At 38.7% G+C, this 15,121-nt stretch overlaps 1 protein-coding gene across 22 annotated transcripts in view; it reads right to left on the bottom strand.

Moving 5' to 3' along the window:
* LOC106875208 (dual specificity calcium/calmodulin-dependent 3',5'-cyclic nucleotide phosphodiesterase 1A) overlaps window positions 1–15,121 on the bottom strand; it is a 1,569,442-nt gene that overhangs the window by 421,400 nt on the left and 1,132,921 nt on the right. The gene's annotated exons all lie outside the window — the stretch shown is intronic.

Here is a 15,121-nt window from a genome sequence, read left to right as displayed (position 1 = left end):
TAATAAAATAAAAGATTATATTTGTTATAAAATGTAATAAACCACATGTTTTCAGTGATGGCTAGTAAAACACTTATATAAATGCATGCATGCACCATCTCATCTCATATATATCATCATCATCATCATCCTCATCAGTTAACATCCAGTTACCATGCTTGCTTAGATTGGATGGGTTGACAGGAGCTGGAAAGCCAGAGAACTGCATCAGGCACCAGTTGTCTGTTCTGGCATAATTTCTATGGCTGGAGGCCCTTCTTAAGGTTAGACTCTTTACAGAGTATACTGGGTGCTTTTTACGTGGCACCAACACAGGTGCCTTTTATGTGGCACCAGTGCGAGAGAGAGAGAGAGAGATTAAAAGCATTTTAAAACCAGCTCAAAAACAAGTGTCCCAGTTTCTCTAAGCTATCATTAAATAACAATTAGGTAAACTGGCAGATCAGTTAGAGTGCCAGACAAAATAATGTCTCACAATATTTGTCCCACCTGAGTTCAAATCCTGCTGAGGTCAACTTTGTTTAACATCAAATCAGGGTTCAATAAAAATATAAATGCACCAGTCCAGTAAGATCAACTTGTTAGAATGTCGGATATGATGTCTTGTGGCATCTGTTTTGACTCTGTGCATTCTGACTTCAAATCCCACCCCATCACTGAAAAATGGAAACACTTCTGCCAGAGGTTGTGCTTAACAGCTAGTAACAGAAATTTAAACCCTTTAGCATTCAGATTACATTGATTAATCTAATGCTTATTTATTCAAATGGCTTTGAATTAATTATGCTTCAAGATTTTGATGATGTGTTTGTCTATTTTATATTTGCAGGTTAGGTATGATAGGCAAGACCTGGCTGATTTGAACATAAAACAAGTAGAGTATTTGGATTAGATATGGTCAGTTTAAATGCTAAAGGGTCAAAATTAAAAAAAGCAATAGAAATGTAGTTTCCTTTGTGCTTCCTTTAAAGGCAGTGAGCTGGCAGAAACGTTAGCATGCCGGGTGAAATGGTAGCGGTATTTCGTCTGCCATTATGTTCTGAGCTCAAATTCTGCCAAGATTGACTTTGCCTTTCATCCTTTCGGGGTTGATAAATTAAGTACCAGTTATGCACTGGGGTCAATGTAATCGACTTAATCCTTGTTTGTCCCCTCTATGTTTAGCCCCTTGTGGGCAATAAAGAAATAAGAAATGTAGTTTCCTTTGTGTTATTGGAAGCTTCACTGCCGTCACCATCATTAAAGAACAGGCTGAATAAACCATCGTGAAGACCTGTCCATGCTGTGATGTAGTGGCTTGTATGTCTCAATGACCCTAAGAGCTGTGCCAGTGGAGTGCAAAGCTCCTGGGAGGGTTTCCCATATTGGGCAGGTCAAAGGAGAGAGGCTAGACTGATATGGGCCACCTCTTCCCTGAAATGAAAACAGGTTTGTATAGGTTGTGTAAGTCTAAAAATTCCATCTGCATTAGAATCTGAAGGCCCATGGCAAGGCATATGTGTCTGTAAATGTGTGTGTGTTGTGGTAGGGTGAGCTTGTTGTGGTGTTGGGCTGATAGTCATAAGGTCATACATTCAATTGACAGATGAGGGAACCACACTGTGTCCTTGTGTATGGCACATCACTTCATGTTACCGATTCAGCCTAACCTAAACAAAATCAAAGTTACAAAAGCATAGACGATACTTCAAACATCAACAAAGCCTGGGAAAGGAAGACAGCCCAGGGTCAAGAAGTCTGGAGAAAAGTCATGGATGACCTATGCTTTATAAGGCACAAAGTGCTTAAGTAAATAATAATTTTGATGATGATCGGGGAGGAAAGAAACCAACCTCACACTTGTTAATTGTTATTGATGTCTTCGCTATACAGCTACTATCCCACTGTGGAGGTGCAATGGCCCAGTGGTTAGGGCAGCGAACTTGTGGTCATAGGATCGCGGTTTCGATTCCTAGACCGGGCGCTGTGAGTGTTTATTGAGTGAAAACACCTAAAGCTCCACAAGGCTCCGGCAGGGGATGGTGGCGAACCCTGCTGTACTCTTTCACCACAACTTTCTCTCACTCTTTCTTCTTGTTTCTGTTGTGCCTGTAATTCAAAGGGTCAGCCTTGTCACACTGTGTCACGCTGAATATCCCCGAGAACTACCTTAAGGGCATACTTGCATGTTAATTTCACGAGCAGGCTGTTCCGTTGATCGGATCGACTGGAACCCTTGACGTCGTAAGCGATGGAGTGCCAACAACAACAACAACGACAACTATCCCACTGGAAGAAAACATCAACAGCCTCTGCTTCACAAGTGAACAGTTAACAGCGATCATAAAATACAGTGGGTTTTAAGTTTACAAACATTTTGTGGGGGAAAAAAATGACAAAAAAAATGTGGGGAGATATCTGAGAGAAGATTAATTATTTTGGAACATAAAGTAAAACACTGAGAGAAAAAATTTGTTTTGGAACAAAAGAAATAAATAATACAATGAGAAAGTATTGATAATGTTCATATTGTATTCAGGAAGATGAAGAAAAACAATATCTAGGAAAACAATGAGGAAACCTTGTGACAGGAGACATCGATTATAGGAAAGCAGTCAATTGTATTTCCTAGTGATGGTTGCTGAAAATACTGTACTTGGCAAAAGTACATGCCACCTTAGACACTGTCATTGATAAACTCAAAGGTCTGGCCAACACTTTTCACACAAATAACAGAAAATAGAACAATTGTCTTTGATGGCACGGAAATGGCTGTGTGGTAAGAAGCTTGCTTGCCAACCACATGGCTCTGGGTTCAGAACCACTGTGTGGCACCTTGGGAAAGTGTCATCCACTATAAGTTAAGGCCAACCAAAGCCTTGTGGGTGGATTTGGTAGATGGAAACTGAAAGAAGCTTGTTGTGTGTATGTGTGTATATATATATATATATATATATATATATGTGTGTGTGTGTGTGTGTGTCCACTATCATCACTTGATAACCGGTGTTGGTGTGTTTATGTCCCCCCTAACTTGGTGGTTCAGCAAAAGAGACTGATACAATAAGTACCAGGCTTGAAAAGGAAAAAAAGAGCTCGAGTTGATTCATTTGACAAAAAATTGTTCAAGGTGGTGCCCCAGCATGGCCACAGTCAAATGCCTGAAACAAGTAAAAGCTAAAGATAAAAGATAAAAGATAAAAGATAAAAGATAAAAGATAAAGATAAAAGATAAAAGATAAAAGATAAAAGATAAAAGATAAAAGATAAAAGATAAAGATAAAAGATGCTATAAATTTCCTGTGGAGATTGTATTTCTGTTTATTTTGGCCCCAGATGCTCAATCATTTCTTTTTTCAAAAATCCAGAGTTTCCCATTTCTTCATAGGACAATATTAGAATCTATATTAGAAATGTTTACAGGGTTGAAAAACAGGTGAATGCAGCAATTTGTGTGAATTGAGAGAGAGAGAGAGAGAGAGAGAGAGGGGGGGGGGGGGAAGAGAGAGAGAGTATGTGTGTTTGCATGTGTGTGTGTGTGTGTATATATGTATACATACACATATACGTGTGTACATACATGTATACATATGTATATATGTATACATGCTTACACATATATGTGTGTGTGGGTGCATGCATGCATGTCTGGTGTACCCTTATAAGACAAGTAGTCATGATGGGTATACTGGGCTTTGTATATTTGTACCCCAGTGTCACTTTGATGGCATGCACTACTCTCTCACTCAATAATAATAATAATCATCATCATCATCGATTAACGTCCGCTTTCCATGCTAGCATGGGTTGGACGATTTGACTGAGGACTGGTGCAACCAGATGGCTACACCAGGCTCCAATCTGATTTTGCAGAGTTTCTACAGCTGGATGCCCTTCCTAACGCCAACCACTCAGAGAGTGTAGTGGGTGCTTTTACGTGTCACCCGCACGAAGGCCAGTCAAGCGGTACTGGCAACGGCAACTCTCAAAATGGTGCATTTTATGTGCCACCCACACAAGAGCCAGTCCAGGGGCACTGGGAACAATCTCGCTCGAAAATCCAACGAAGGCCAGCCAGGCGGCACTGGCAACGGTCACGCTCAAAATGGTGCATTTCATGTGTCACCCGCATGTATATAACTATATGTATACATATATATTTATATGTATATTAATATATACATGCATTCATGCATTCATATATACATATATATATATGTATATATATATACATACATATAGAGCTATAAATAATAAATATGTACACATATAGAAATATCAATATCTGTGTGTGTACATACACATATACACATTTATATATATATATATATATATATATATATATATATATATATATATATATATATATATATATATACACACACATTTATATACAGGGTGCGGTGAGTAAATTGTCATCTAATTTGGGCCAAAATGAAAATAGCATTTTATTTTAACAGACATATTTACCAAAATTACATAAAAATATCTTGAAATGCTAAAGAATAAATTTATTAATAATAATAATTATCATTATTATTAATTGAGAAGTACATGGAACAAATAGGGGCTGCAATAAGGGTAGAGCACTTGTCGAAAACAGCACTGCTTGGAACTGCATGAATACTCAGAATGGTGCTCGAAGAACAAGGGGTGTTACCTTAGTTCACTGGTAGTGAACAGCTGACACCGTAGAACCTCTCCAGTGTTAGAAGATGTGAAAAGACAATATGATGATGATGATGATGATGATGATAATAATAATAAATGCCCAGATGCAGTACCCAGCAGTGGCTCTCATGGCATCTGATTTTAACTGATTGTAAGTGTTATCATGTACGTTGTTTTGTCTTGGTATAAAAGATGGGCTACAGCAAATATTCTGCTCAATATTTGCTGTAGCCACAGATTTGCTTGTCAGTTGCTTGACCTTAACCAGTTGAGCATGTCCCTTGGTGGCTGACGATATGTGCATCTCTGGTCATGAGCAGAAGTAGTGGGGGAGCATCATAGCCATGTGTTGAGAGGAATTCTTCGGGGATTGGATAATTCACCTCTGGAAACATGGGTGTTTCATTCAATATCCTTAAACAACCCTTATTCAGGGACCTTTTGAGTGAGATTGGCTACTCAACACGAAAAAATTCTAACTGGACTCCACCTGAAAGGTCATGCACTATTTATCTTGATATGAGATTACCATGTCGCACACGTATGGTTATGATGCATGTGCCTGATGTACCCTTATCAGATGGGTAGTCATAAAGGGTATACAGGGCTTCATATATTTTACCCCAGCGTCATTTTGATGGCATGCACTGCTCTCTCACTCAATTATGATAATAATAGTCCTTTCTACTGGAAGCACACGGCTTCAAATTTGGGGGAAGGGATTAAGTCGAATATATCGACACCAGTACGTAACTGGTACATATTCAATCAACCCCAAAAGGATGAAAGGCAAAGTCAACTTTGGGGAAATTTGAACTTAGAACGTATCGATGGGCGAATTACCGCTAAGAATTTCATCCAGATTGCAAAGTAAATGAAAGAAGGGAGACTACTCTGCTACGAGTTATGTAAGTTTTCGCTTTCACTTTGGTTCTTTCTCCTTCTGTGAACTTTTCAACGTATAAAGATTATAGTAACGCTTTCATATATTTTTATGATACATATTGACAAACCAAACCAATAGAATATCATATAGTGGCTCCCGTTGTTGTTGTTATAACTTTCATCCTTTTGCGGTCAATAAATAAGTACTAGCTGAGTACTGGGACCAATGTAATCAACTACCCCACTTCCACAAATTTCAGGCCTTGTGCTTATAGTAGAAAGGATTATTATCATTTTTTTTTCATATATGCATAACATATTAGAGCTTTAGAATGCCTTGTGGTATTTGTTCTGATTTTTTTACAAATTGTGGGATAAATTAAGACCACCACCGAAGAGATTTGAAGTTATGTTCTCTCAAATCAAGTTAGCTTTCGTATATTTGTATTGGAGTTGATTTCCCCTTTAGAAAGTTGCTTCCCAACTACATGATTCCAGGTTCAGTCCTACTGCATGGCACCTTGGGCAGATGTCTTTCACTATAGCCCCAGGCTGACCAAAGCCTTATGGATGGATTTGGTAGATGGAAATTAAAAGAAACTCATCATAAAACTGTGTGTGTGTATGTGTGTGTGTGTGTGTGTGTATGTGTGTGTGTGTGTGTGTGTATGTGTGTGCATATGGGTCCTTGTCTTGACAGTATGTAATTGCTGTAAATGAGTGTCACTGTCATACAAGTAGCACTGTTCATTTCCAATATTCTGTGAAATCATTTTCTGGCCATGAGTGAGTAATTGCCTTGTTTGGAAACAAGTGAGGGTTGGTGGCAAGTAGGGCATCTGACTGCTTCAATAAACTCCACCTGACTCATGCAAACATGAAAAGTGGACGTTAAGGCTACGATGATGATGATGATGACGACGGTGATGAGGTGGAGGAAAAGCTTTGCCAATACAGTAATCCTTATTAAGGTACACAGTATAAGATGTTTACAGTTATATAAAATATAGATGTATGATGGTCAAATAATTAATAGCCATTGTAAAAAAAAAAAAAAATCATTTTTTTTTTAGTTGCTTTTTATAATTATTTCTGTGTTAAAGTGATTAATTGGAAAGAAAATGTGGGTTGGTTTTAGTTTTCGTTTGAGACCAGCCCTGATTTAGCAGACCATAATCAAAGAGATTCTTGTGCTTTATTACTTTTATTGTTATTATTATTATTATTAATAAGGCGACAAGCTGGCAGAATGGTTAGCAAGCCGAGCAAAATGCATGGCGGTATTTCGTCTGCTGCTATGTTCTGAGTTCAAATTCTGCCGAGGTTGACTTTGCTTTTCATCCTTTCAGGGTCAATAAAATAAGTAACAGTTGAACACTGGGGGTCAATGTACTCGACTCATTCCCTCCCACAAAATTGCTGCCCTTGTGGCAAAATTTGAAACCATTATTACTATTATTATTAAGGTGGTAGAATCGTTAGCACACTGGGTAAAATGCTTAGTGGTATTTCGTCCATCCTTACGTTCTGAGTTCAATTTCAGCTGAAGTCGACTTTACCTTTCAACTTTTCAGGGTTAATGAAATAAGTACCAGTTGCATACTACGGATTGATGTAATCGACTAGACTCCTCCCCAAAGTTTCAGGCCTTGTGCCTGTGGTAGAAAGGATTAGCGTCTGTTTTCCATGCTGGCATGGGTTGGACGGTTTGACTGGAGACTGGCAGGTCAGGAGGCTGCACCAGGCACCAATCTGATCTGGCAATGTTTCTACAGCTGGATGTCCTTCCTAATGCTAACCACTCCGAAAAGCATCCACTACACTCTCGGAGTGGTTGGCATTAAGAAGGGCATCCAGCTGTAGAAACATTGCTAGATCAGATTGGTGCCTGGTGCAGCTGCTGGCTCTCCAGACCTCAGTCAAACCGTCCAACCCATGCCAGCATGGAAAACGGACGTTAAACGATGATGATAATGATGATGATGATGATGATTTTTCAAGTAAAGGACAACTTTAGCAAGAAAATGAAGTTTTAGATAGATGGTGGTTTGAAGGAGATTTAACTGCTATTTCTAGCAGGATGAGGAATATAATGTATGCCTTGTTAGAATTAACATTTCATCTCTCTGGGGTTTATAAAATTACATTTCAGGTAAAAAGGCGGAAGATATGGCGTTCCAACCCAATTAATGTTTCTGGCGAATTCTAGAAATCATTTATTGACATCAATAACATCACTAAAACATCGATTTTATTTAATCGGTTTGTCTCAGTACAAACGTTTAAACCCCTCTGAAAAGAGTTTGAATTATTTCCCTTGCACCAGTCAGTAAAAGATGAAACTACAAATGCGTGATATAAATAGAATTGGCGAAGTACAAAATCTTTGCAATATGGAATAAATTATGTTGTTGTAATGAAGGGGAGAACGTTGACATTTTAGGCGAGTGTTTCCGTCTGATTGAGCCGAAATATTTTACTGAAAGTGTGGAGTAAATAGACTGAAGTAGCAAGAGGGAAGAGAATGAAAAAAAAACCCAAACTGGAATAAGGTGAAGTAGAAAAAAACAAGGGAGAAGACAAGGAGAGGAAATAACCATAAAACAACGACAGCAATTTTGGGAAACGTGGAAGATAGGGGTTAGGGGAAAACAACAAAGAAAGAAGGAAAAAATGTAGATGCCTTGCTAATATTCCAGTAACTGGCAGGCAAACATTTCCTTTAATCCAGATAACTTTTTCTCTTCTTTGCTTGTTTCACTCATTAGACCGTGGTCATGCTGGGGCACTACCTTGAAGAATTTTTGTTGAATGAATCAGCCCAAGAACTGTTCCCCAACTTTTTTTTAAAAATTTGATGCTTATTGTATCAGTTATTTTTGTCAAACCTCTATGCTATGGGGATGTAAACGTACCAACACTGGTCGTGGTGGACAAAAACAGGCAGACAGAAAGACACTCACGTACACACACACGATGGGTTTCTTTCATTAACCATCTACCAAATCCACTCACAAGATTTTGGTTGGCTGAAAGCTATAGCAGAAGATGTTTAGCCAAGCTAGAGACTGAACCTAGAACCCTGTGGTTTGGGAAGCAAGCCTCTTAACACACAGCCATACCTGCCCCATATAAGTATGAAAAAAACATGTCTTATCATGAATGAAGGAAAGTAAAGCAAATGCTCTTCACAGTTATAAGATAGAATCAAGGGAATTATGAAAGGGTTAGGAGTTAGCACAGTGAAGATGATTAAGTATGAAGCATTTGTGCCCTTTTTAATTTTCTGGGTTGGATATAAGGAGGGAATTTATTCTATAGAAACATATGGCAAAACAGAAACAAATGTGTTCTGTGAAGGTTTTGTTATAAGGGTTTAGCAGTATCCTCACACACACACACACACACACACACAATAGTGATAATTTCTTAAGTAACCAGAAGATGGATTTGGTATCAATCTTTATTTAATAACAAATCCATTTTCTGGTTACCTGAGAAATTATTATCATTATTATCTCAATTAACACTGTAGAGTTCCAACGGTAATATATCCTGACTGTGGATAACGCCAGGTAGCCCAAACGGTGCCTGTGCTCTATTCAACACTTCAACACACTAATCAACATACACCCATTAATCCAAAAATATTATGTTTGTGTGTGTGTGTATAGTTAATTCTAAAAAATGGAGAGAAACAGACAACAGGAAAAGAACAACAATGCAAGGATGTGATGCATGCAAAGTATTGAGGACATGCTTAGAAAGGAAAGAAAGAGCAGTTGCTTTACATTTCAAGCACAGCTCTTGTTCAGAAACAGGAAACAAAGGGAAGTCCAAAAGAAAAGGAAGAAAGAGTCACATGTACTTTCATTTTTGAAATGTGTGTAAATATATATATATATATATATATATATATATATATATATATATATATATATATATATATATATATATATATATATATATGTATATATTTATATTTAAAAGAATGTAAGAGGTACGTGTGTCTGTGGAGTGCTCAGCTGCTGGTATGTTAATCTCATGAGCAAGCTGTTCTTTTGATCAGATCAACTGGAACCCATGTCATTGTAAGCAAAGGAGTGCCAGTTATTATATATATATATATATATATATATATATATATATATATATATATATATATATCATCATCATTGTCATCGTCATTTAACATACGCTTTCCATGCTGGCATGGGTTGGACAGTTTGACTGAGGACTGGTGAGCCAGAAGGCTGCACGAGGCTCAATCTGATCTGGCAAAATTTCTACAGCTGGATGCCCTTTCTAATGCCAACCACTCCAAGAATGTAGTGGGTGCTTTTATGTGCCACTGGCACGAGGGCCAGTCAGGTAGTTCTGGCAAGGATCACGCTCAAAAGGTGTTTTTTACATGCTACCTGCATGGGAGCCAGTCTGGCGGCAGTGGTAACCACCACGCTCGGATGTTGTTTTCCTTGTGCTACCGGCACATGTGCGGGTAAAGCTAAGCAGGCAACGATCGCGCTTGAATGGTGCTTTTTACGTGCCACTGGCACGGGAGACAATCCGTGGCCCTGGCAACAATCATGCTCCGGATATGCTTTTAATGTTCCACTGGCACGAGGGTCAATCAGGCGGTACTGTCATTGGCCACGTCAACGATTTTAATTTTATTTCACTTGCCTCAATAGGTCTTCGCACGCAAAGTTTATTGTCCAATGAATGAGGGGTACTCATAAGTGGCCTGGTTACACCCCATGCTCGGATGTGCTTTTGAGGTAATGTAACCTTCTAAGGGATAGATGTATCCCTAGGCACTTCTGGTATCACCTCAGTATGTATGGCCCTTGTTGTAAGGTATACGGTAGAAGGTAATTTAAAGGTGAAGTCATGGTTTAATATATATAGAGACGATAAGAAATGTAAATTGCACCATTTCTTATCGTCTCTCTCTCTCTCTGTCTATATATATATATATATATATATATATATATATATATACATATATATATATATATATATAATGGACTCTCCCATCGTTAGATGACGTATGAAGGTTTGACAATTTCTTACCAAACAATTACACAGAGGATTTGTTTATAATGATCAAATGTTTGTGTAGACAGGCGCAGGAGTGGCTGTGTGGTAAGTAGCTTGCTTACCAACCACATGGTTTCGGGTTCAGTCCCACTGCATGACACATTGGACAAGTGTCTTCTACTATAGCCTCAGGCCGACCAAAGCCTTGTGACTGGATTTGGTAGACGGAAACTGGAAGAAGCCCGTGGTATATATATATATATATATATATATATATATATATATATATATATATATATATGTATGTATGTGTGTGTATATGTTTGTGTGTCTGTGTTTGTCCCCCCACCATCGCTTGACAACCAATGCTGGTGTGTTTACGTCCCCGTAACATAGCGGTTCGGCAAACAGAGACTGATAGAATAAGTACTAGGCTTACAAAGAATAAGTCCTGGCGTCGATTTTCTCGACTAAAGGCGGTGCTCCAGTATGGCTACAGTCAAATGACTGAAACAAGTAAAAGAGTAGAAGAGTAAAGAGGTAAGCTCACTCTTTCTATCAGATCGACGTTACCTGTACAGGTGCCACTGTCAGATACCGAAATGTCCACAGAGCAACGTGGAATGATATGCTTTGCTCAAAAACAACGATCTGGGAATCGAACCCACGATCTCACAATTGTGAGTGCAACACCTTAATCGCTAAGCCATGCGCCTTCACACACACACACACAGAGACACATGCTTAGACACATATGGATATATCCAAGTGTACACACACACCATCACACAGTATATATATTCTGAAACTGTAAATATTCTGATATGTGAGATAAATCGTTTCAAAAGTGCATTTCAGTCTGATGCAGCTATAAATAATAGAATTTAATACAGTTGTTTTTTTTTTCTTAGTTTTTGATTGCTACTTTTTTAAATCTTGGATGGAAAAACCAGTTGAAATCTACCTATGGAACATAAACCTGCATTTGCTGCAACCATAACATCTTCCGCCTTCTTTCTTTTTTTAACCCCATATATTAAATGCTATTATTTATAGCTGTATCCAGTTTTTAATTCACTATTAGAGTGATTTATTTCATATCTCAAGTTTCGGCATTTCGTTAATAATGATCCATTCTATTATAGAGACAAGGGCTGAAATTTGCGGGGAGAAGAATAATCAATTGTATCAAGCCTTGTGCTCAACTGGTGCTTAATTTATTGGCCCTAAAAGGATATGAAATATAGAGGCGCAATGGCCCAGTGGTTAGGGCAGCGGACTCGCGGTTGGAGGATCGCGGTTTCGATTCCCAGACTGAGCGTTGTGAGCGTTTATTGAGCGAAAACACCTAAGCTCCATGAGGCAGGGGTGGGTGGGTGGCGACCCCTGTTGTACTCTTTCGCCCCAACTATCTCTCACTCTTTCTTCTTGTTTCTTCAGTAACGCTGAGATGGACTGGCATCCCATCCAGCTGGGGAGAACACATACGCCATAGAAACCGGGAAACCGGGCCCATGAGCCTGGCTAGGCTTTGAAAGGGCGACGTTTATCGTTTTAAAAGGATATGAAACAAAGTTGACCTCAACTGAATTTGAACTCAGAATGTAAAGACACATGAAATCCTGCTAAGCATTTTGTCCAGTACACTAATGACTCTGCCAGCTTACAACCCTAATAATAATAATAATAATAATAATAATAATAATAATCGTGGTTTCAAATTTTGCCACAAGGGCAGCAATTTTTTGTGGGGGAGGGGATGAATTGATTACATCGACCCAAGTGTTCAACTGGTACGTCCTTTCGGGGTCAATTAAATAAGTACCAGTTACACACTGGAGTTGATGTAATCGACTTAATCCCTTTGTCTGCCCTTGTTTGTCCCCTCTATGTTTAGCCCTCCTGTCGTCAATAAAGAAATATATATATAAACATACATGTCTACCCACTCATACATTGGTTCTGAAGAGCCATATGGTTCATCGTAAATGAGTTTTCTGTGTTAAAGTCTTTGGGTTTTTCAATAATGAGTGGCTGAAATTTGATATACAGAAATTGAGCAAAAGCTCAAATATGCATGCGTCTCTGTGAGTGTTTGTGGGTGTCTATATATGGGTTTATTATGTGGAATGGTGGATTGTTTGAAGGAAGGATAGATAGGTAGGTAGGTAGGTAGGTAGGTAGGTAGGTAGGTAGGTAGGTAGGTAGGTAGGCAGGTAGGTAGGTAGGCAGGCAGGTAGGTAGGTAGGCAGGCAGGCAGGTAGACGGACAGACAGACAGACAAGATAGATGAACAGACAGACGGACAGACAGATAGACAGACAAGATAGATGAACAGATAGACGGACAGACAGACAAGTGAGTAGATAGATACATTTCTTTTATTAGCCACACAGAGCTCAACGAAGATGGGACAAATACAATGTAGAGCTTTTCTTTTTGGGAGGGGGAAGGGAAAAAAAAGGGGGGGGGGATCAAAAGGGATCGTAGGAAGGAAAAGGGGAGAGTTCGATCAAAAGGAATCAAAAAAAAAATGAGTAGATAGATAGGTAGATAGATAGATAGATATGTACAAATATAGATAGGTTGAAAGATAGATAAACAGTTTGATAGATAGCTGAATATAGATAGATAGATAGATAGATAGATAGATAGATAGATAGATAGATAGATAGATAGATAGATAGACAGACAGATAGATAGATATATAGATAGACAGATAGATAGATAGATAGATAGATAGATAGATAGATAGAGAGATAGATAGAGAGATAGATAAATAGATAACACACACTTAATAAAAACTAAATACAATGCTGAAAAGAAAAAAACATGTAAAACTTGGCCATTTGAAAGATATTGATTCAAGAAATGTGTATCAGACGAGTAGATATTGATCAGCTAAGACGTTTGATGGTGATGCCCCAGTATGGCCATAGTCCAACGATTGAAACTAGTCGAATAATTATTTGCATGTGTGTGGAGAGGGAGTGAGAAAAAAAATTATGTGTGCAGTGAAGAGAGAGAGAGAGAGAGAGAGAGCACTGGTCACTGCTGATGCAGAGCATTTGGTGGAGAAGATGTTAGTGATAGCGGTGAAGAGTTATGACGTATGAAATATGGCAGGGGAAGAAGACTGGGAGAAAATAGTCAGGGTAGACCCCACCCACCCCATCTCCACCGCCACCATGATATTACCTGCATACACTCACACACACACACACATACACACACTCTTCATGCGCACAGACAGACACGCTAAGAATTGCCAAAATAAAGAAGAAGAAGAAGAAAAACCAAGTGAAGAGAGCAAGGTCAATGTAAACCATGAGAACGAGAGATGTTCATTAATACAATCAGGTGAAGAAGTGCTTAGAGTAAAACTGAGGTGAAAGCCAGGCCATGGTGTTAAAGTGATTTCACAAGCATAGATGTATAGATGTGGTTTAAGGAGTGGTTCCCTGAAGTAAATTGATGGGATGGTTTGGAAAATGATTGAGTGTTATATATGTTTAGCATAAGATGATGACGAAAATGATTATCCAGATGACAGTTAGCTTCTGCCTCCTATGGAGACTTTATATATAGTTTATAGGTAATATAGTAAAGAAGGTTGGTGGAGGAGAGGTCAAAGTGGTCCATGATTTGGAATTAGGCGTGGGAGATTAGTTACGAATATATATGCTGTTGGAAATCCTGAATAGAGAAATGCAACGTAAACACTTGAAGGTGTGGGGAAATGTTTGGTGAGAGAAAAGGAGATTTGGTTCTCAATAAGAGGTTATCATAAGATTGTTTTTGTTTTTTTTATCTGTTATGAAAAATTGGTGGAAAGAGGTTATAGTCTAATTGAAATTTATAAAGAATAATCTGTTGGCATGATAGAGGTGACAGGGTTAAGGTGACAGAAAAGGAAAGTATCTTCAGGTGTTTGTGGTGATGGTGATGGTGGTGGTGGTGGAGTGTTGAGGTTGTCTCAGTGATCTTGGTTTATCCATCACATATTTTACATAAGTTCCTGTTAGCAGCAGGACTGAGAAAATGTCTCTCGATTCGAACGCACTGAGGTATATACAACCCAAAATAGACAAGATTAGTAGGATCTATCAAAAAGAAAAGTGTTTCTTTGAGATGTTACCTTGGCACGCATATTTTATATCACATATAAAACAGTGATTTAATGATTGGTTCTATAGAAACCAATCACTAATTCACTCTAATAAGAATGGTTGAGAGTGACAAAGGATTTCTCTATAGAATACAGGCAATAAATTCTACATGCAACTTTTGGAATCAGTGTTGTATTGGTTTTCTCACTGTTATCATCTTTTATGTGTGTGTGTGTGTGTGTGTGTGTGTGTGTGTGTGTGTGTGTGTGTGTGTGTGTATATATATATGGAGGCGCAATGGCCCAGTGGTTAGGGCAGCGGACCCGCGGTCATAGGATCACGGTTTTGATTCCCAGACCAGGCATTGTGAGTGTTTATTGAGCGAAAACACCTAAAGCTCCACAAGGCTCCGGCAGGGGATGGTGGCGAACCCTGCT

The sequence above is a fragment of the Octopus bimaculoides genome, chromosome 1 (assembly GCF_046866305.1).
Source record: "Octopus bimaculoides isolate indiv1 chromosome 1, ASM4686630v1, whole genome shotgun sequence".
Classification (NCBI taxonomy): domain Eukaryota; kingdom Metazoa; phylum Mollusca; class Cephalopoda; order Octopoda; family Octopodidae; genus Octopus; species Octopus bimaculoides.
The sequence above is the reverse complement of the archived record's forward strand: the minus strand, read 5'-3'. Positions and strand labels throughout refer to the sequence as shown.